This window comes from Pseudonaja textilis, chromosome 2, assembly GCF_049901715.1.
Source record: "Pseudonaja textilis isolate UNSWEBS1 chromosome 2, rPseTex1.2, whole genome shotgun sequence".
NCBI lineage: Eukaryota > Metazoa > Chordata > Lepidosauria > Squamata > Elapidae > Pseudonaja > Pseudonaja textilis.
Window position 1 is genome coordinate 31,759,390 of NC_141991.1, and position 23,317 is coordinate 31,782,706.

The 23,317-nt window shown below is 41.1% G+C and overlaps 2 protein-coding genes across 3 annotated transcripts in view; both read right to left on the reverse strand.

Moving 5' to 3' along the window:
* TAFA4 (TAFA chemokine like family member 4) overlaps positions 1-1,123 on the reverse strand; it is a 198,479-nt gene extending 197,356 nt beyond the window's left edge. Inside the window, exon 1 of one of the 2 annotated variants that reach the window (XM_087923637.1) lies at positions 602-1,123. The gene's annotated coding sequence lies outside the window, so the exon portion shown is untranslated. The remainder of the gene's footprint in view (positions 1-601) is intronic. The other variant, XM_087923635.1, reaches the window with a different exon arrangement.
* Positions 1-23,317, reverse strand: part of EOGT (EGF domain specific O-linked N-acetylglucosamine transferase) — a 669,726-nt gene that overhangs the window by 585,372 nt on the left and 61,037 nt on the right. The window lies entirely within an intron of this gene.

Sequence of the window (23,317 nt, forward strand, 5' to 3'; positions counted from 1 at the left end):
TCGGGCTCCCGAAAGTCTCTTTCCGTCGCTCCCGGGGCAGGGAGCTCTGCAAGTTGTTCGGCTCAAGTTCTCCGGGTCCCTAAAGGGAGAGAAGCAACGCTTCTGCTCCCAAGGCTCGTTTGCAAACTCCCACTCTGCCGCCCGCTAGCGCTGCCTCCTCTCGCCGCAGCTTCTCTTCCCCGCAAACCGAGCACCGCCCGCCCATTGACTGGACCGGGCTTCCTCCAGAACGGAATGGGGAGCAGCGCTCGATTGCTGGCCGCAGTGGCTTCCAACCCACCCACCCCAATCCGACGACTTGGAAAGAACCGATAGAAAGAGGGTCAGTGGTAGCCCCTGAATCGACTCGCGAGTACTATATATGTAGGAGGTGAAACACCAGCACGCAACTTACGGTTGCACCGGCGCCACCGACGTTATATATACATACATACATACATACATACATACATACATACATACATACATACATACATACATACACACACACATATATATATATAACATACACACACCTCGTTTGCAGACCGCGCGGCGGACTTTCCCGCTTTCAGGAAGAAGAGAAAGCGGCGCGCGGGCTTTCCCGCCCCGCGATTCTTACCTGGAGGGATGCTCAGGATGCAGCCGCCTTGCAGGAGACCGGTGCAAAACGGCAGCGAGATCCCATTCAAAGCCGCCCTTGCCTTTGACTCCCTCCCCACGGTAAAGCTTCGGAGAGGCGCCGAGGAACCGAAATGGGCTGCTTGGCGTCTCGCGGCTGGGAAAAGAGCAGGATCAAAAATAAAGCTCGACCCAAGCGGCGCTGGGAATTGGATGGCTTGCAAGAGCCCGGGGGTGGGGTGGGGGGGATCCGTTTGTGGTCTTTGTCGCTGTCGTCGGAAGAAGAAGAAGTGAAAGCCAGAAGGAGAAAAGAGAAACAGCAAGAGGTCTGACGCTAAGAAAGAACGGGAGGAAAAGTTCCACCACGACGGGAATCTGCAACCGCCAACAACCGCCCCACGAATAGCAGAAGCCGAGCGGCCACCGGCTCAGCCTGGAAAGCCGGCAAGGAGACCACGAGCGCTCGCTGAGCTTCTTTCAAAGCTCCCCGGGTCGGGCGGCCCTGATTGGGCGACAGGACGAGCTGCCCGCCTTCTTTCCCAGGCTCTGGCGTTTCTTCTCCGCCTCAAAGTGAAGGCTGGTCTGCTTCTCTCCCCTCCCCCCCCCCCGCCTCCTCTGGTGCGCGTCACTATCCCCGTGCCCAGTTCGAGGTAAGGCCGAAGGAGAGAATTCTGATTTCTCCCTCAGACGCGAAGTAGCGCTTCCCGTCGTGGTCTCGCCTCCCGCCTGCTGGAAAGCAGTGTTAAATCAAATCAAATCGGAATAGAGCTGGAAGGGACCTTGGAGGTCTTCTAGTCCAGCCCCCTGCTTGAAGCAGGAGATCCTATACCATTTCAGACAAGTGACTATCCAGTCTCTTCTTAAAAACCTCCAGTGAGGTACTGGCAAACCACAACCATTTCGGGAAAGGCTTGAAGGTTGATGTTGTCCCCAGTTCGGATCATGGTGCTGGCTCTGGTCTAGAGGCCAGACACGAGGTGCAGGTTTTCTGATTGGTTTTTATTGGAGTACTCCAAGGAAAAGGGCTCCTGGCCAAAATGCCAAGAAGTAGAACCAAGAACAAAGGATTAAGTAAGCCTTATACATTTTCAGGAAAGAAGAAGGCAGGACAAAGTGAGATAATAAGAAATATTATCTAATAAACATTTTAGTAATAATTCTACAATTTGTTCTATTGGTCTCTAGCTGTCCCTGTTCCTAAGCCTTGGCTAATGAATGCCCCAGGAATTATCTAATACACACTTGATTTGCTGCAGGCCATCTCTGTTCCTAACTTTTAGCTGAGGTCTGCAAGTTGCCTAACTCTTGTTACTTTTATCAGCTTTCTTACTACCCAGAATTGTTACAAGCTTTGCATGTGCATATTTCCTGTGGATAAGCATTCTTTGCTCTTGCCAGACAGACTCCACAATTATAGTCTTCCTGATTTACTTTCAAGTGTGTGCCATGACCTGGCTTTATTTTAGCAGACAGCCCATCATCTCTCTCTTCCACCCCCCCACCCCCGCTTTGAATCTGAAAATGATTTAATTTTCCAAGATTCACCCAACATCACTATCCGGGAGTACTGGGAGACCCATAGTTTGCTTACAGGTGGGAAGGCAAAGGGGAAGGCATTGTAATCCACAACAGGTGATTAAGGGAACAATGATTATGCATGACCAGGGTTCTTAACCAGCTGAAATTGGGCAACCATCCTGTCAGCCACTGTCCCCAGCCTTTCCATTTGTCCATGGGAGTAATCCCAGCTATCTTTGCTATGTGTTTAGCTCGGTTTTGGAATTCCTCTAATTTGTCCGGAATATACACACAGCCCCGTTGTCCAATTAGCGTGCACACACCTCCTTTGGATGCCAATACCATACCTAGAGCCATTCTATTCTGAACAGTCATCTATCTGTCAATATGGCTTCTTGTTCTTCTGCTGAAGCAATAAAAAAGATCCTGCATTATTGATGGATCGGAGCCCACCAAACCAGGTAAGGGGTTGATAATCCTTCAGGTATTTCCTGGATTGGTCAACCATCCCTGTAGTTTCTAATCTTCCCTTCAGGTAAAGTGGGAGTAATATAGGTGGGTGGGAGGAGCACAGCTATGTAACAAGTTCCCTTCCAGTTTCTGGGAAGACACTTATAGGCACGCTGTCCACAAGACAAAATACTGTCCTATCAGAGTGCACCTTATTGTGTTTTTATCATAGTATCTATACTTGTACCCATACGGTTTAGTAAATAAGATTGTATAATACCCAGCAAAGTTAATTGGTTTCCACATTGGAGCAAGCTCTCCCTGTCATAACTCATAAGTAATCATCATAGGCTGACACTGGAATATAGTCGTCCATTTGGATCGAACGTGCCCAGTGCGGGTTGTAATTAAATCTGGACCCCTGGCCAACTTTCCAGTTTCGTCAAATGGGGTGTAATATGAACCCCAAAATATGTTGTCAACTTCCTGTCTGTTGGTATTTGTGGAGTTCCATGCCACCTGCCTTTGGTAATCAACAGCGTAATCACAGGTGGAGGAGCCTATATCTATGTCATGGTGGCTGAACCCAGAGCTACAAAAACACCTATGTCCTTTAGTTACCACTACATGTAAGAACTCGGTGTTACTGTTCTTTAAATTGGTTGAATTTTCCCAGGTGTCAAATGTTCTACCCTTAAGCCACCTAGGATCTTTCTCCCCCTTCTGCCATCTGACTAGAGAGTCTAGAAGATCGTTTTGGTTGCTGCCAGAAATTTCTCCACCTTAGAGAAGTGGTCACTCCTAAAGCCACTCTTCATTTGGTTCAACCTAACCGCTCAGATTCCTGAGCAAAGTTTTTCCCAGAGTAATTGCATGAAACAATTGCACACAATTGTAACTGGAAGCCTTGGCAGCAAGCTTTTAAACCCAGTGGTGGAAAGAGAGAGAAAAAAATATTTTACAGAAGTGTACACTTGCAGAAACCACAGATATACTACACCCCTGTTCAGGCTTAATTGAACTGTGCCTTTTTTAACTGATATCCTGTCTCTTTGACTCAAGAAGCTGGAAAAAAGGAACAAAGCAAGAAGTTTAGAAAACTATGAATAAGAGCAGAAGTAAGCTGCTCAGAGTCATTGCTTTGACATGGGTAGCCATAAAAAGAATTAAATATTGAGAGCCTACTGCTTATGTATTTCCTTTGTTGCAAAGATTAAAACTGCTCTTGGAAAATTACCACTATAAGCAATAACGATATAATATATCACAGTCAATTCAGCAGCCAAGGCAATTGAAAACATATCTGAAAAAAATAAGGCAGTCATCTAAAAATCCTTCATAATATTTTGTTTGCTAATCCAGTGTTTCTTAACCCTGACAACTTAAAGATGTATGCACTTCAACTCCCAGAATTCCTCAGTCAGCATGCTGACTGGGAAATTCTGGGAGTTGTAATCCACATACAATAAAAAGTTGCCAAGGTTGAGAAATGATGGCTAATCAGTTGATTTCGTCAAATACATCTAACTCAAAAAAGTAGCCCAAAATTTTCCTGTAGCTTCTATTCGTTCTTAAAGATGGAACAATTTAATCTTCCATCCTTCCTTGTATGTGTTTTTAGGGCAGCACTGCTCTCTTATCATCCTCTCCTTTTCCACTTGTGATGGTTAACTCAGCCATTGAAAACTTTTGGAAAGCCTAAAGATTTGCATTAGCTGCATCTATTTTGCACTCTTAATTTCTCCATTCAACCGATTGTGCCGGAAGTGTCTTTGGAATGATATCTTCGGCCAGGATAATCCTCAAAGGTGTCAACAAGGCCAACTGTGTCTATTTCCAACGTTGAATTCCTAACTATATAGGGAATGGCCTACTTCCAAATATTTCCTGATTATCTAGGATCAACCTGAAAGTGAAGACTTGTTTTCTGTTGTTTTGTTTTTGCCTGGAATGATTACTACTTTTGCCACATTTATTTTCTTCTCAAATTGGCACATTTCAGTGGTGGTATTCTACTGGTTCGGCCCCATTCTACCGAGCCGGTAGTGGTGATGAACAGCAGAGACCAAACCAGTTCTCTCAGCTGCTCTGCTGTTCTGCCCGCCTGGGCTCCCTTACTCACCTTTATCCTCTGCTTTTGAAGCTTAGCTGCTTTGCGCAGCAGAGCAGAGTGCCGCGCAGCAGCTGCAGAAGCGACCGGAAGAGTGCAGGCTTGCAGGAGGTGAGTTGGAATGCCTCTGCGCCTGTGCGAAGTGCATGTTTGGAGCGTGCGTGTACGCAAAGTGTGCACACACTCAAAGCATGCCCACCAAGCCATGCCCACTGAACTGGTGGTCAAACTTTTTGAATCCCACCACTGGCACATTTCATTCTCATAGCATTACTATTTTATAAGCACTCAAGTTTTCCTAGCACGGAAGAATGTATACCTCGGCTTACAACCACAATTAGGAACCAGAATTTACATTGCTACGCAAAGCGATTGTTAAGTGAGTTGCACCCAATTTTATGACCTTTTTATGCCATGCTTAAGTGAACTGCTGCAGTTATTAAAGGAATAACATGGTTATTAAGTGAATCTAGTTTCCTCCTTTGACTTGGCTTGTTGGAAACTGAGTAGGAAAGTCACAAATGGCCATCCTATGACCCCAGAACATGGCAACCATGGCAAATACATGCTGGTAGCCAAGCAGCTGAATTTTTACAGGGATTCTGCAAAGATGGATCATAAATCAGTTCTTTAATGCCATTGTAACTATAAACAGTCATTAAATGAGTGGTTGTAAGTTGGAGATTACCTGTAGCTTCCTTTCCATCCATTTGCTTATTATAAACAGTTTACACACTAATCAAAATATTTGATGAGGATCACTGTGGTTGAATCTCAATGAGAGGCCTGATTCCCTTGCTCAGAAAAGAATGAATTCACCCGTCTTGTTCAGGGATTGCTATCTGGAAGGATCAGATGCTTCTGGGGAATTGTGCTCCTTGAACAAATGTAAGCTTTTTGTGGTCTACATTTTATGCAGGTTGAAAGACATAGAAAGTACCAGTGTAAGCAAAGCAAATGGGGCAAACATTTTGGCACTCTTTTTTTTGAGAGGGGAATTTAATTCCTCAAACAAAAACTGACCCAAATGTATTTGAGATCTTAAAAGGTGTTGCAGATATCTTATGTTTTTGTATACTGTGTAGTCCATGGATCTCCAAACTTAGCAACTTTAAGACTTGTGGACTTCAACTCCCAGAATTCCCCAAACAGCATGGCTGGTTGAAGAATTCTGGGAGTTGAAGTCCACAAGTCTTAAAGTTGCAGAGTTTGCAGACCTCTAGTGTAAATTGTTCAAGAATGTATGCTTGTGAGAAAAAAAAAGCTAAACTGGATTTAGTCTATAGTAATTATCCATTTTAGGAGTACCTATTTTATAGCATGTTTAAACATATTACATATATTTTGGTGTGCTATAACCCTTTTAAACATTATGCCCATGTTTGTGCATGTAGAAATTATATATGTGCAACAAAGGCTAATTAATGTCCTCTTCTTTCCATTCCTGATCACATTCCAATCAAGCACTGATATCCATGATTGTTACTCAGCTACATAACACATTTAAAAATGTGTTGCTCCATGAGCTGTTCTAATTAGTTTCCCACAAGTTCACTCAAGTTGTAACAAATCCTATAAGCAATTGATCACTTTGTCTTAAGTATAATGGTAGTCTACTAAGTATAGTAATCTATTGTGGTTTTTATTGAGGTATTTTAACAATTTTGCCTCAAAAAATCCAATTCCAAAAAAAAAAAAAAATAGAACTAACACCAGTTGTTTATCAAGTTCAGACAAGTTTATCTGCATGACCAAAATAAGAAACCTTAGTTAAAAAAAAATCTTTTGATAGATATGCAAAAATGACAGGTTTGAGTTTATTAATTAAACAGAAATTAATACTAAAAACTGCATTTTATAATTCTGAAAATAAGATTCTGGTATAATAAACAGCATGTATTTCAGTTCCAAGCATGTTTGTCATTAGTGATTTATTTTGGAAGAGCAGTTTTATTTATTTATGTATTTACTGTAAGACCTAAGATAGCACAGTGGTTAAAATGCATATTGCAGGCTAACTCCGCCCACCACCAAGAGTTCAATCCTGACCAGCTCAAGATTGATTCCATCCTTCCAAGATCAGTAAAATGAGGACCTGGATCGTTTGTGGCAATACACTGATTTTGTAAACCACTTAGAGAGGGCTGTAAAGCACCGTTAAGTGGTATATAAGTCTTAAATGCTATTGCTAAGTGCTGTTTATTTATTTCTAAAATGTACTGGCTGCCCACCTTATCACAGGGTAACTCTGGGTGGAGTTTTCACAGACAATTAGCGTTAGGCAGCATTCTGGACCATAAATAGGAAACATAGGGGATATTACCAACATGTTCCCAAAATGCCCTAATGTTGATCCCATGAGAATTGCCATATACACATACATAAGAGTGAGATGAAGCTAATCTTTTAGTCACTGAACGGAGAAGGAACCAAGTTTATAAATGATCTACTACCGGTAGAATGCTGCCAGACTTTTCCATATGGGTCAATTCTGCTAGGCTATAAAGAGGTGTCACCAGACATGAAATTGCAGCAATTCCTAAGCTGGTCAGCTGGAAAGAAATGCTCTCTTAATTCCAAACACTAAAATAATTTTCAATGCTTTGTGGGAACATGACTGTTAGCATACCGTAACAGTAATAGCTAACTTAGGATGCCATTGTGACTGTTCTGGCTGGAAAGAAAATTCAGATTGCGAATCATCCACCTAGATGAGGCACTTCCCTTCCTGGAGGTGTGTGCACCTTGACAATGATACGATAGAAGGGGCCACTGTGGCTTAAGCTATCCACCTCACAAGCAGTAGCTGCTCAATAACAAAACCTGTTGTTACCAAGCAAAGTGGGGTGCCTGCTCCCTTCTGTTTATTAGAAATGGGACAATGCTTCATTCTGCAGGCTTGTTTTACTCATATAACCCCTTGAAGAGCTACACCATTTCTGCTGGCTCAACAGCACCACTGGGACACCTGTAAATGTGTACTTTGGCTGCTGAAACTTAAAAAGCAACAGACTTCCATCCATATTTGATCTTCTGTCACTTGCAGTCGTATGTACTTTAAATTAAAATAGGGGTCACAGACAATTCAAACCACAGGGTACTTGAGTTGTGGAGTAATGGCCCAGGATAAGATAATTCAGCATTCTTAATACGGTGGTCCAGACACTATGTCAATATTATCTACTCAGCTGCCCAATGATTTTTAAGTGCATCTTTTCCGATGTTACTTGCATTCACTACATCATTCAATTCCAGGAATGTTGAATTGTTATCAGGACTCCTGCACATGTGGATGTGTCTGTAGTGCTGGCGTAGATAGTAAAAGTAAAACATTAAAGTCACAAATCAAAATTCACAGGACTAGAATCAGGGCTAAGACTGGAATGGATTAAGAATAAAACACAAATAAGCCATGCTGCAGCCCTTCAAAATATTTAGAAAACAATCATTTGTCTTCTGGCTCCTGTCTTTTCCAGACTGAAATAGATCCAGCTACTGTCCTGTCTTTAAGCTTGGATTCATTGTCTATAATGTTTAAAATACACAATGGACAAACTTAATTTCATCCATAACAAGCCACATTGTCCTTCAAATATCTGATACTACAATTCCCATCATTTCCAGTCAGCATGCAAGAGTTTTATAATCATCAAGTTGGAGAATGGTGATTTTAGAGAAAACCCTTTATAGAAAGTTCTCTGTCTTTGCACACTGCAATTAGGATGAAAGGTAACGAAGTCTACAAATTATTTGATTTACCCAGTTTGCTGCAGTCATGGAAACCTTGTCTATGTCACCCGTTTAAGATTTGGTTTTTATTAAAACCAAATGTTTAGCGCTATTATTCAGTTATAAAACTGAAAGAGCTTAGACCTCTCTTGAGAAACCTCCTCTCTAACTTCTACGACTAATTTTAAGCATAGGAGTGTGGGCCATTATTATTCTGTGCTGAAGATAGGGCACTCTGAACTTACTCAACATGCTTTTGTCCAAAAGTTCCAAAACCTAATTTAAAATTCCAAAAATAGCACCATGCCAATCTGGTTGCTGCCTTGTAATGTGCTCCACTGTGAAGTCAAATGAATTTTAACAGGAACAAACCAAAATAAAAAGGTGAGAATTCTGTTCAAAATCCTTAATGGAATTTTGAGGAGCAGATGGCTTTTCTTTGCAGGAGGTGATTATGGTAGAAGGCCTTTTTGTCCACCAACTTTTAAAAGGCCTCACAGGCGCATTCGTGTTGTAGCCCAGATAATCTTCTCTGTCTTGCAACTCCTTCTGGAAATGGATCACCTGAGCCTGCAACATTGATTAAGAGGCCACATATAGCTTGGCAGAGATGATGATGTTCAGAAGTAGCTGCATAATAGAGGAGAGCTCCCGTACTGATAACAGGTAGTCCTCGACGTATGACCACAATTGAGCCCAAAATTTATCTTAAGTGAGACATTTTAACTGAGTTTTGCCCCCATGTTATGACATTTCTTGCCACAGTTAAGTGAATCACTGCAGTTGATAAGTTGGTTGTTAAGTGAATCTGGCTTCCCCATTGATTTTGTTTGGCAAAAGGGCCCCCAGGATGCTACAATGGTCACGTTGCCACCCATCTGAATTTTGATCACAGGATCATGGGGATGCTACAGAGGTTTTATCTGTGAAAAAGGGTCACTTTTTTCAGTGTCATATCTTTGAATGGTCACTAAAGGAACTGTTGTACACCAAGGACTACCTATATTAGCAAAGGAATGTACAGGAGTCTTTTTTTTAATATAACAAGAGGACATATCAACACTGCCAACTCCTCCAGGGTAAGGCAACCTTGTTGCTTTTCCTGTAAAACTTTGATCTCTGCAGAAGTGATAGAAGTAGCCCTTTTTCAAAGAGAATTGTAAGGGATTTCCCCCCCCCCCTTCTGATTGGAAATCTCTCGCTTCTGAAAGCCCAATAATGGTTTTACAGAAAGACACATCTTCATAACAATGGAAGGTGTTTGGAATCCCCTCTTCCACTCCCACCAGTGAAATGGAGCTGTGGCTCTGATTTAATGCTTTCTGCAGGAATATAAACGCCATTGTAGAGAGAGAACAAGAAAGGAGACAACAACCTGCTGAAAGGTTGATTGGGTCACAAATCACTCCAAAGCCAATCACCTTGAAAATAGATGTAAAAAGATAGCATATTTGTGAGATAGTCAGAACTTAGAAGCCTCTTGTAAATTTCATCTGGGTGAAAGGATGGCTCCGCATCCCCTAACTACCCTCAACTGAGTGCATATTGCAATAAAATCCTGTCTGAATCCTTACTACTAGCTCTTCTCTGCCTCTCTAATTGAGAATTGAAGTCACTCTCGAGTCTTTGCAAGTGGTTATTTTTTTCCCCCAAGTCTTCTTAATGGACAGGATCTTGGCCTAATCAATGTGACCACAAGGTGGAAGGGGCCTGTCAAGATCCTTGACTCAGTTGGATTTGTAGTCATATCTCCAAGAAAGTGCTGAATTCAGCCCTCCTGGTATGCTGCTCCCTTAAACTACAGAAGCACAAACTGGGGATTGCAACCTGGAGAAGTCAGACAGTTTCTGCTGATCAGCTACTCCACAGCAGCCTGGCTCTTCAAATCTCCTTTTCCTTTCCCTCCTTGTCCTGCTGAACTCTTGACTCCCAAAACTAAGGTACATGTGCCAGTCTCCCCTTTCCCAGGTTTTATGCAAAACCTCATTGATGACCCTCACTCTGTCAAGGACCTAGGAATACTCATATCTAATGACCTAAACGCCAGAGCTCACTGTAACAGCATTGCCAAAAAGATATTAAGAGTTGTAAATCTAATTTTACGAAGCTTCTCCTCTGGAAATATTGTATTGCTAACTAGGGCATACAAAACCTTTGCTAGACCAATACAGCTCATCTGTCTGGAATCCGCACTGTATATCAGACGTTAATACAATTGAGCGAGTCCAGAAGTATTTCACAAGAAGAGTACTACACTCCTCTGCTCGCAATAGAATACCCTATATCACCAGACTTGAAATTTTGGGCTTGGGCAGTCTTGAACTACACCGCCTACAGTTGGACTTAAGCGTAGTACACAAAATTATCTGCTACAATGTCCTACCAGTCAATGACTACTTCAGCTTCAACCGCAACAATACAAGAGCACACAATAGATACAAACTCAATGTTAACTGCTCCAAACTTGATTTCAGAAAGTACGACTTCAGCAACAGAGTGGTCAATGCCTGGAATGCACTACCTGACTCTGTAGTTACATCCTCAAACCCCCACTCCTTTAACCTCAAACTATCCACTATTGACCTCACCCCATTTCTAAGAGGTCTGTAAGGAGCATGCATAAGTGCACCATTATGCCTCCCGTCCCTGTCCTATTGTCCCCATTTAATCGTACCTATTTTCTGTATTCTTACTCATGTTTATACTTATACCTACTATCTTGTAAGTGATTAACAAATCAAATAAATAATAAATAAATAAATAAAAGCAGAGGGAATGGCTTGAACTGAGCATGGCTTGCTTTCACCACCAAAGCTGCTGTTCGATTACTATCGATTACTAGTGATCTCTTGCTATTCTCTCAGTACTGCTTAAATACTATTTGCCCAGTGACTGCTATTTTCTCCTTCACTGTCATTTCCCCTCATGCCTTCGGGTTATTCCTGCATAAAACCCAGACCTTTCTCTGAGGCAGGTATGATCACCAATCCTGAGATGCCCTGTTTTTAAATATGCCTTTGTTATAAGAACTCACCTGTGTATTGCTTCCTACTTGATGGTACCTCAGTAACAGAACAAAGACATTCCAGATTCCCAAGAGGACTAAGTCTGGGCCCAGCAGAGAATGAAGATGTTTTGTTGTTGACTTTTCCATAAACATTATTTACGGGACCTAAACACTGAAAGAAAGAAAATGTCTCTCAAAAGCAGAAAACAGTGGACTGAATTTTTTTATAAATAACATTCAGCTTTAAAAAGACTGTCTAAGGGTGAGGCTTCTACTCAGTTTTTTTTTAAATATCACCACTGGTTTTTGTTTTTAGGGTAAATTAGATTATTTGAATGCCATCAAGAAAAGGTCTTATTATTCACTCATTTTAGAACCAGACACCCTGTGGGAGAAGAGCAGGCAGAGCTAGGGGGTTAGAGTCAAGCAGGTCATCAGCCTAGAATCATTACATTCCCACAAAAGGTCTTAAGTTCAACTCCTCTTGAATTCCATTGACCCTTATCTAGTGCCAATTTAGTACTTGAAGGTTAATTGACTAGATTGTGAGTAGGCTTGAGCAATACATCTTTTTAACTGCAACTTAAGCTATGGTCCTCATTCTTTTCATCTGACACATCCTTTCTAGCTCTTAGTTTGGATTAAGGTGCCCAGTTTCACTCCTCTGCCCTCATCTCACCCCACCACAGTGTTGGTGAACCTTTTTGGCACCAAGTGCCAGAACAGGAGCGCGCATCGTGAGGGTAACCACCGGGAACCAGAAAAGCAGCTCCCTAGCATGCGTGCTGGCCACCTGGTCTTCCAGTTTCTGACCCACATGCATGTGCAAAGACCAGCATGCACACTGGAAACCAGAAGCTCAGCTTCCTGCCATGTGCATGCATCCTGGGCTCAGCTTCCAGGGCTTCTGTGCATGCGAAGACCAGTTGGCCTGCACGCATGCGCATGCCAAAACCCAGAACAGCAACAGGCGACAGCTGGCATGCCCAGAGTGGTGGTTCTGTGTGCCACTTCTGGCATGTGGTATAGGTTCGCCATCACGGCCCTACCCTCTGGTCATGTGATACAATTGCAGTATTTGCTGCGTACAGGCAGGGGATTCAGGAAATAACATGGCATTTTTCTCCCTTTCCAAAAGTGATAGGAAACTACACCTCCATCACAAGCGGTTTGCTAGCAGATTTCAACAACCAGGAGCTGCAATCACATGTAGCTCACAGATTAAAGTTGTTTCTATGGGGGAAGTAGTGAATTGTCAACACATTTCAGTGACATAGTACATTTTTACCTTGCCAGTTCATACTCAGTCAATGCCTCCTTTTCCCACTATGTGCCATTTGGAGCAGAAGGGACCTATTCTTCACTGTGCTTGTGTTGCAGAAGTGGTATTCAGCAGATTCTGACCAGTTCTGGAGAACTGCTAGCGGAAATTTTGAGTAGTTCAGAGAACTGATAAATACCACCTTGGACTGGAGATTTTAACAGTATCCTTCCCCTGCCATGCCCACCAAGCCACGCCCACAGAACCAATAGTAAAAAAAATTGAATCCCACCACTGTTGTGTTGGGGCTGTGAGAACTGGCTGCCCCATTACTCTATGGTCTCTTTCAGCATTCAGTGATGTCTGAAGGCCATCAAATAATCTATAGAATGACCCTGAGATCTTAGAAAAGTTCACCTACAAAACCTGTGAGAGGATTCTTGTTTCAAATTAGAAAGCAGAAGGTCACTGATGGGGCTTCAGTGTTACCTTACACAAATATTATTTTTGTCCCCTTGGTTGTATTCTACTGAGGTTGCTCCCACTCAAAAGGAGTACACTGTTCTGTAGGCTTAATAAACCCAACATTTATATTGTTATTTTTACTGTGAGATTAATATTTTTGGAAAGTTACAGAGTTACAAATTCCTTTCCTGTATTTGCTGCATGAAGTAGTACAGATTGTCAGCAAATGGAAAATATTAAACAATTGCTCATTAATCCGTGATTCAAGCAAGGAAATAAAAAGCATCCTCTTCCCTTTGTGTGGCATTTTATTTAGAAGCCTAAATCCTGTAACCTAATTGAATGCTAATGGAAAGCCTCATAATAATTTACAAGAGCTAGCAGGGTCTGATTAATTAAGAACAGAGAAGCTGAATGCAAAAGGCTTAAAACATACTTCAAAAAAAGATCTAATTCAATTACAGAAACCGAGTATAATCAAAAAACAAACTCATCTGTACATCCTGCCCTCTTTTGCTACTCTTTAACTACAGCACTTCTCCACAACATAACAACTATGTCCCATTGCAGTGCTCAGAAACAAGTATAAAAAGGAGCCGTGTTGCCTGTTTGGATTATATACTGGCTCTTCAGGATATCATTACTATTTCACATTAGCTCTCCAGGATACACATAGTCCTCAACTTATAACTGTTTACTTTAGTGACCATTCCAAGTTACACCAGCACTGAAATTGTTTTCTGCCATTGTACTCAGGGCAGAAAATTTTCAGTCTCGTTTACATTCATTCGGCAATCAAAAAAGCACCACTTCTGGTGACTATTGTACTATGGACATTCCCATTTTGTTTATTTGGCCTAAGGCAGAAAATGTTTCACCAATGTCTGGGATGTCTGTTTTGAGTGCCAATCCATGTCTCATGTCTGGAATTTCCTCTTGATCTGTCAATTGAAGTCCTAACCAGATTCGAGATCAAGTGAGGTGCTAATACCACTCTATAAAGCCTTAGTAAGACCACACCTAGAGTACTGCATCCAGTTTTGTCACCACATTATAAAAAAGATGTTGAGACTCTAGAAAAAGTACAGAGAAGAGCAACCAGGATGATTAGGGGACTGGAGGCTAAACATATGAAGAAAGGTTACAGGAACTGGGCGTGGCTAGTCTAGTAAAGAGAAGGACCAGGGAAGACATTATAGCAGTCTTCTAATATTTGAGGGGCTGCCACAGAGAGGAAGGGGTCAAGCTATTTTCTAAAGCACCTGTAGGCTAGACAAGGAATAATGGATGGAAACTGAACAAGGACAGATTTAACCTGGAAATAAGGAGAAACTTTCTGACAGTGAGAACAATCAACCAATGGAACAGCTTGCCCTTGGAAGTTGTGGGAGCGCCATCACTTGAGACCTTCAAGAAGAGATTGGACTGCTATTTGTCAGAAATGGGTGGGGAGTTGGACTAGATGACCTACAAGATTCCTTCCAACTCTGATTATCTGTTATCCGTTATCAGTTGTGCTTAGTGTTTGTGAGATCAACACAAAGTTGCTGCTGCTACTGTGATCATTGGAAAATACAACAGTGATTGATTGATTGATTGATTTTTGTCTATGATAAACAATTCCTAATCTGATCTTTCAGATCTTCCATTCATGGCTACTGTACTGAATCTACCCAACTTGCAGCTGGTTGTCCTCTTCTTCTCTTTCCTTCCACCTTTCCCATCATTAGACACTTCTCTTAGAGAGCTGAGCCTTTGCATAATGTATCCAAGTAGAATAACATGAGATTGGTCCTTTGTGCCTCAAGGGACAACTCTAGTTGAAAATGCAACAGAATAAAGATCTGAACTTTCCGGTACCGTATGAAGATGTCATAGCTTGTGAAACAGACAGATGTTTTTAAAAAGGTCCCCATGTCTTGGGTATGTTGTCCTGCATCCCGCCCACAAGTAAAGGAATAGATTTTTTCTGCAGTAACATCTAATCCAGGGATGGGATTCTATCGGTTTGGACCGCTTCGGGTAAACGAGATGTTAAATTTACATCTGATTCACCGAACCGGTAGTTGAAAGCCTCGGGACCCTGGGGAAGGTGAAAAACGGCCCTTCCAGAAGTTCCAGAAACGGGCCTGTTTCCAGCTCCTAGAGGGTCTCCGGACCCCAGGGGAGGTCATTTTTGCCCTCCTAGAGGCTCGAGGGAAGCCTCCGGACCCTGGGGAAGGTAAAAAACAGCCTCCCGGAAGTTCAGGTAGGCCACGCCCACCATGGTCACACCCACCCATCAACTGGGCAGTGAACCAGTTGCTGGGATTTTTGAATCCCATCCCTAACCTAATCCCTCCTCTTTGGGAATGGAATGAAGTCCTTTCCCTTCAGACAAGCATTTCCAGTGGAGCTAACGATTCTAGCTGTTCTTTGTGAATCTTACTGGTTGATATTATTCTCTGTGTGTAAAAAGGGTTGTTTCTTTTTTTTTCCTCCTTTGCTTTTTGTCTGATGTCCTCGTTGAGAACCCTAGGGATGAAAGCATTGTCGAACGAACAACAAATAGCCAATGACTAAAACAGCCAAAATTGCTCTTAGGGTTGCAGGCAACGACCGGTGATGCTGTTGCATACTGAGACTCTAATATTGGTTTAATCATTCAATGAGACAAGTCCAAGAATCAGAATGTAAAATGCAATATCATTTAGGGGAATGGCATATTTTCCCACATACGATAGAGATACTGGATGGTGAATAACCTGTTAGCACTTTGCAATCTGGTGCCCTTTGATCTCATCAAGTTTTATCATTCTTTTTTTTTTTTCATTGGCCAGGCTGTCCGGCATTAATGGGAGTTGTAGTCTAAGAATCTAGAAGGAGTCACACTAGAAGAAACATACTTTATACCTGATCTATACCTGTAATTATCTGGGTTGTATTGCGTCCCATTCTCTCTCCCTGTATCCAATATCTTGCCATCATTTATGCAAGAATTAATTAGTCAATCAAAGTCTCTTATTCTGATGGGGAACCAACAGCAACTACCCTTGAGCTGCAAAAAATAATGAACCATCGCAAGAAGAAAAGGCAGCTGCATGCAGATGCTTTTTGTATCCCATTTATTATAGTTCAAAAGTGTTGAGGAAAGGCAACAAAAACAAGGTTGGTCATATCTGCATTGTTTAATGTTTGGCTGAATAGGGAGGATAAATATTGTCATTCTCCCATGAGCTATGTATGTATCCAACGTAGATATGAATCATGCTGTTTGGTTGTAGCACTTTCGTTTCAGCTTTACTGTATGAGGAGTTCTCAGTCAATGTTTGTTTGTTGATGCTGGATATCAAGATCAGCTTTGTTCTATTTTGTTTTTTCTTTTTCTCTCTCTCTCCCTCCCCCCCGACCCCCTTTCTACCCCCCCTCCACCCTTCTCAGTGAAAAATTAATCAGGATCCATCTGTTTCTTCTTTATCCAGTACAATTTCATTACAACTAAACCAAAGATTAGAGGATTCTCATACCTTTTTTAGATTTTTTTTTTTTAACTCCCCTCCGTGTAGTTCTGGTGCTCTCCGTGCTGGGCGATTAAAGTCGCTTGCCGCTTGGTTTAAGTAAGATTATTTCCAATCTTCCTTTCTGAAGGGAGAAGCATAATGAGACCAGCTAGGGAACAAAAGCCATTCTCAATTACCCGGTGTACTAAAATACTGCAACTCCATTTAGAGTAACCGAATGGTCTCTAATGGAAGCCAAGTCTTTCTTTTAAAATTACAATTTGCTTGGCTTTATTTGAAAAAAAAAAAAAAAAAGAATATGTTGGAGCCTGCAATTGGATTCTGGCAAATGCCTCCAGAAGGTTGTTTGTCATAATTTAATATTTCTCCCTTTTCCCCCTTATTGATTGTAATTGATTTTGAAGTCTCGGGAGCATCAAATCGTTCTTTTCTATGACATCAGTCATACATCAAACTTGTTACCATCCTTTCCAACCACTTTCCTGACCCTTTCCACTATCTTGCTATTAATCCTGTATTTATTCTTAAACATCTGTTTGCAGGACGATCCAATTCTCTAGGGCAACTTTGCCAACTTGAGGCCTGTTAAAGGGACTGGACTTCCACACCATTTATGTATGTATGTATAAAATTTATTGGCCGTCTATGTTACCTCAAGGTAATGTTAATAATCCCCTTCCTCTTGTCAGTTAGGGGATTGCCAACTTGAGGCCTATTAGATAGATTGGACTTTATTTATGCATTTATTTAGAAAATTTATTGGCAGTCTATTTTACTTCAGGGTAACTCTAATAATCCCCTTCTTCTTGTCAGTTAGGGAATTGTGAGAATATATCTCACCCATGTGGAAGTTCCTAGCAGCTGGAGAGTGCTGGTCTAAATACTCACCCTCAAATTACTGAGCATGTAACAAAAACCTGGAGGCTTTCTGCCTGAGCGTTAGACCTAGGTGAACAATTAGCCAAAAATACTGTTCAGTGTTTTCTTTTGTAAAGCGAATGGAAAGGAGCAGCCTATCATTAGTTTATAAAAGCCAGTGAATGCCAGGTGTTCTGGCTGCAAAAAGCATAACACTGATTCCCCCCGCTCTTGAAAAAAAACCTTGGGTGATCAGGATTCATAACCCCAACAAGTATCAAGCCCAATGGGCTGGCCACCATCTCTTTTCCTATCTTGAATGAAGAATGAAGACATTCTGAATGAAGAAAGAGCTTCCTGTATCAGTACAGCCCAAGACATTATATCAGAGGTCTTTAAAGTTGCCAAGTTTGGGGACCCCTGTATTATATAATCAGTGTTATGAGAAATGGATCAGAAAATCAGAAAATAAAATACTAGCTGAATAGTCAAGACCTTGTTGATGATCCAAGCTCTGGAAAGGACCTTGGAATACTCATCTCTAATGACCTAAGTGCTAGCGCCCACTGTAACTACGTAGCCAAAAAGGCGTTAAGAGTTGCTAACCTAATCCTACATAGCTTTTTCTCTGGTAATATCACACTACTAACTAGAGAATACAAAACATCTGCCAGACCAATACTCATATACAGCTCATCAGTCTGGAACCCACATTACGTATCTGATATTAGCTGGAGAAAGTCCAGAAATATCTCACAAGAAGAGTTCTCCACTCCTCTACTCATTGTAGAATACCTTATGCCACCAGACTTGAAATTCTAGACCTAGAAAACCTTGAATTACGCCGCCTTCGATCTGATCTAAGTTTGGTATATAAAATCATACATTGCAATGACTTACCTGTCAATGAATACTTCAGCTTCAACCATAGCAACACAAGAGCACACAATAGATACAAATTCAAGGTTAACCGCACCAAATTTGATTGTAGGAAATACGACTTCAGCAACAGAGTGGTCAATGTCTGGAATACTCGACCTGACTCTATGGTTTCTTCCCCAAACCCCCAAAACTTTAACCTTAAACTGTGTACTATTGACCTCACCCCTTTCCTAAGAGGTCTGTAGGGGGAGTGCATAAGCACACCAAGGTGCCTACCATCCCTGTCCTATTATTTCTTTTATTTTTCTTATATGTACCCATTTCATGTATTCATAACTATGTATATACTTATAGCTATTATCTTATAAGCGATCGACAAATCAAATAAATATTTTTTTTTAAATGGATATACAACACCAGATGATCCACATCTCCAAAGGGGACAATTAGGATATGTTTTCTACTTCATCTCCTATATACATATAGGATATACTCCTATATACATAACGACCAGTAACAGTAAATATTGGGAACTAAGTAGGTCAGACATCCGGATGTGATGCTAAAAGGGCCAGGGAGACCATGAAAATCAAACCCTTATTCAGCCATGGAGCTGATTAAGAGGCTTTGTTTGACCTTTAGTTTAGTCTGTTTTACAGGTTTCTATTATAGATAAAATAGAATGATCTGTGTATCCAACAGAGCTCCTTGTAGGATAGATGAGATAAGAAATCAGCAAATTTCAATCTGAGTATCCTCCATAACGCTTAATTTTCTTCACATGTCTGATGAAAACCCACATCTAGGAAAGAGTTACCTGATATTCAGTCTATATGAACCATCACTAAAGAAATAATTATTTTAAAATGTGCACCATCTGGGTAAATTTCAGATTCTCCACATGAAGAGCAATGCACGAATGTTTTTTTCATTTTTGGAATGAATTTTATGTGTAAGAATGAAAGTGGGTATCATAATCGAATCAACAATGTTTTTAATTTTTTCCCTCTCTTTTTCAACTTGAAGAAAAGAAAGTTTGGGAATGAAGAAGTCCTCGGTTCTCTCTGTCAAATCATAGGTTAAAAAGCCAGCTTTTAAATTTACCAAATGGAGCTGACAATTTCACTGTAATTAACGAAACACATGGCAAGAGTTCTTGCAAAAATGGATTAGGAAGATAAGAACATAAGCAGGGCCCTGCTGGATCAGCAGTGGTGTTCACGGGAGGGTTATTTCTCATTTCCTTTTTTATTTTCCGAAGAATCATTTATTCTTTGCAACCCAATAATGTATAGAAAAGTAATCATGTGAGGAGGTTGAACGTTCTATTCATCAATACAATAACTCTCCAAAATCTGATCAGAATGAGACCAAAATTGATACAGAAGTGAACCTGCAGAAAAGAAAGATCAACTTTGAAAATGGTCACAATCCAGCTGGGAACCATGGAAGGGAGGGGAAAAATCCCCAACACATTCAGATTGGCTGCCTCCTCCCAGTCGTGCAATCCATAGTAAGTATTCATATATTGGAAAGAATTCTAGGAGCCACGTTCAGCATGCTTTGCCTACTTTTTTTTTTTCATTTTTCTCAGTGAAAGCATTTTTAAGACTTATAGGTCAGATAATAAAAATCAAGGCAATATCAATATCCTTTTGTCCAGAGGAATAGCTGAAGAAACAAATAAAGCTGTCCCAGGAAGTTATATGCTTCAACACCCAACAGAAAACTTATGACACCACAGTTTCATACTAAAAAGACAAATATTGGGGGTCCTTGGTGCTCTCTGAGCTTGATTGCTTTCTTGCAGATGTTTTATTACCGAACTAGGTAAGATCATCAGTGCTACCTAGTCAGTTAATGAAATGTCTGCAAGCAAACAACAAAGAAAGGACCAAGGACCTCACAGTTCAACTATGAGCTTCACATATTCTCTTTCATAGATATATTTTTGCCTTTTTCCTCTCTTGCAGCCCCATAGCTGCTTTTTACACAAATATCAGAGCAATATCAGTTTTCTCTGTCAGAAAGCTAGATCTGCCGAGTTTTACATTAATTTTATCTCAGTGTGATTTTGAATTTGCTGTTGAAATTGACAGGACTGGAAATAACTTAATTCAGCTGGCCAGTGTCATTTTCTGAAAACGTCTGAACTATTTATCTTAGTTTAGAGTTTCATCAAAAAAAGTTTGCATATTACTTGAAACTAACAATAAAATATTACTGGCTAAAGATGTAGAGAGACTAAGTACAGCTCTAAGCCCTCATAGAAACTTTTTAAAACCACCACTGTCCATTTTTGCACATTAAAAGCCACAGTGAGATTTATTTTCTACATTAACCCCGCCTCTTCTCCCTCACAAGATGTTTAACTATTAAAATATTTATCACACAGTCCAAACCTTAATGCCAACTGATGTTTTGCTAATATAGCCTTTAAGGGATTATTGTCTACAAAAATGCCCTTATATACAAACATTATTTTGCATATGGGAAAATAGAAAAGGGAATAAAGACAACATGAATCATATTTTGAGAATGAGCACATGTGAACTCACTCAAAGTAGACGTTTATTTTCTCTGAGCTAGAAAATGGGGGAATTCTAGAGTTCTTAGGTTAAGAACTAAAAATAAAACAATCTGACGCTAATTCTTATGGGAATTTTGTTAGTTTTAATACTTTATTAAGCATTACTGTTACTAGCAAACAGAATCACATTCTCTTCTGTTTTTGCTTAATCAGACAAAGTTTCTAGCTCATATAATTAGAAGAAACAATTTCAGTATTTTGTCCAAAGATTTACTTTGACCCCCACGTGCAACTGACAAAACCTATTACTGTCCATGTTTATGATTCTTAAGTTAGTACAGGTAGTCCTCAACTTATAACCATTCAAAGTTACAATGGCACTGATGATCAGGGGTGGGCTTCAAAAATTTTAGCAAAGGGTTCTCCGTCTGGTTGCCGAATGGGCGTGGCCATGGTGGGTGTGGCCTAATCGGCCTCCTGCACCACAGTGAGGGGGGGTGTTTTTGCCCTCCCCGGGCTCTGGAAGCTTTCTTCGAGCCTCTGGGTGGGCAAAAAGGGCCTCCCCGGACTCCGGAGGCTCTCTGGAAGCTGGAAACGGGCCCATTTCCAGGCGTCCTGAGCTTCCAGGGGGCCCATTTTTCACCCTCCCCGAGCCTCCGCGCATACCCTGCACTTACCTGCATCCAAAATGGGCCGCATGGGGACTCCTGGGAGAGGAGGGGAAGGGTGGGTAGGGCCAGCTAAGAGTGGGATTTTGGGGTTCTCCAAACTGCACAGAATCTTAGCTAGCAGCTCTCCAGAACCTCTGCAAACCCCCAGCAGCCCAACCCTGCTTATGACCATGTTTCACACCTACAGCTATTGCAACATCCCCATGATCACATGATCAAAATGTGATGACTTGACAACTGGTTCCTAATTTTGGTGGGTGCAGAGTCCTGGGGTCATGTAATCTCCTTTTGCAAACCTCTAACAAGTAAAGTCAATGAGGAAGCCAGATTCACTTAACAACCTTGTTACTGACATAGCAACTGCAGTGATTCACTTACACACGTGTGGCAAGAAAGATAGTAAATTGGGGCAAAACTCACTTAGCAATCATCTCACTTAACAACAGAAATGTTGGGTTCAGTTGTTTGTGTAAGTCAAGGACTACCTGTACATAACTTCCATGCATGAGAACCTGTAATTGCTGGTATGGAAAATAGTGGAACATCAAACACCAAAGCACCTGAGGGCAGGACAAGAAGGAATTGGATGGAAATTCATCAAGGAGAGAAGCAACTTAGAACTAAGGAGAAATTTCCTGACACAGTTAAACAATTAATCAGTGGAACAACCTGCCTCCAGAAGTTGTAAATGCTCCAACACTGGAAGATTTTAAAAAGAGATTGGGCAACCATTTGTCTGAAATGATATAGGACCTCTTGCCTGAGCAATGGACTGGATGAGAAAACCTTCCAGCTCTGTTATTCTACTCTAAGATACCTGGAGGAGAGTCTATGATTAAGGCTAAAGGGTCAGTCAATGGATCCATTTATGGCAGCATCTGATTGCCTGGAAGCACCTTACAAGGCTGTCATGCAAATATATATTTATATATTTCATTGTCTAGTGCTAGAAGTCCTCCAAGGTCCCTTCCTAGTTTATTCTATTCTATTCTATTCTATTCTATTCTATTCTATTCTATTCTATTCTATTCTATTCTATTCTATTCTACTCTACTCTACTCTACTCAACTCTACTCTACTCTATTCTCACTGCGTACAGTGACTGAGAACTCCCCCCAGGCTCTTTTGTTCAGTATATTTGAAACTTTTAAGAATGAATGCTGTCAAAAATATCAGTCATTATAAAACCTTATTGCTTATTCATAAAACAGCTGCAACATGAATCACAACATACTCATTTACCAAAGAATAACCAATGAGGATGCTGCTCACTATCCATCAAAGACCCTGCCTTTCCAACGTTCTATATAACATACCCAATTTACATTTTATGAATGAGTAAACGTTCTTCCATTCAAACTACTAGACTGCTGCTATCTGCAGTCATTATTTTCTAAAAATACCAAATAAGAGAATTTGGTTCCCGAGATAGCCTTGGAAACAAACAAAGATAATGCTGTAGTAAGCCAACTCCATTTCATTTTTTTTTCAATGGTAGGTGGGATTACAGATTTGGCAAAGAACAAGAAAGTAAATTCAGGTGCATTAGCACACATTGGCAACTGAACTTGGAGACTCCCAAATCATGCTCACCTGGCTTTTTATTGGTCACATCTTGGTCACCTCTTAGTTCTACATTTCAACTTTTCTGTTTATTGACTATTGTCCTCCTCTGTGCAAGTTTTCTTAGAGATATTTGGCATGTGATTCACTTTTATCTGGTTTCAGAGGTACAT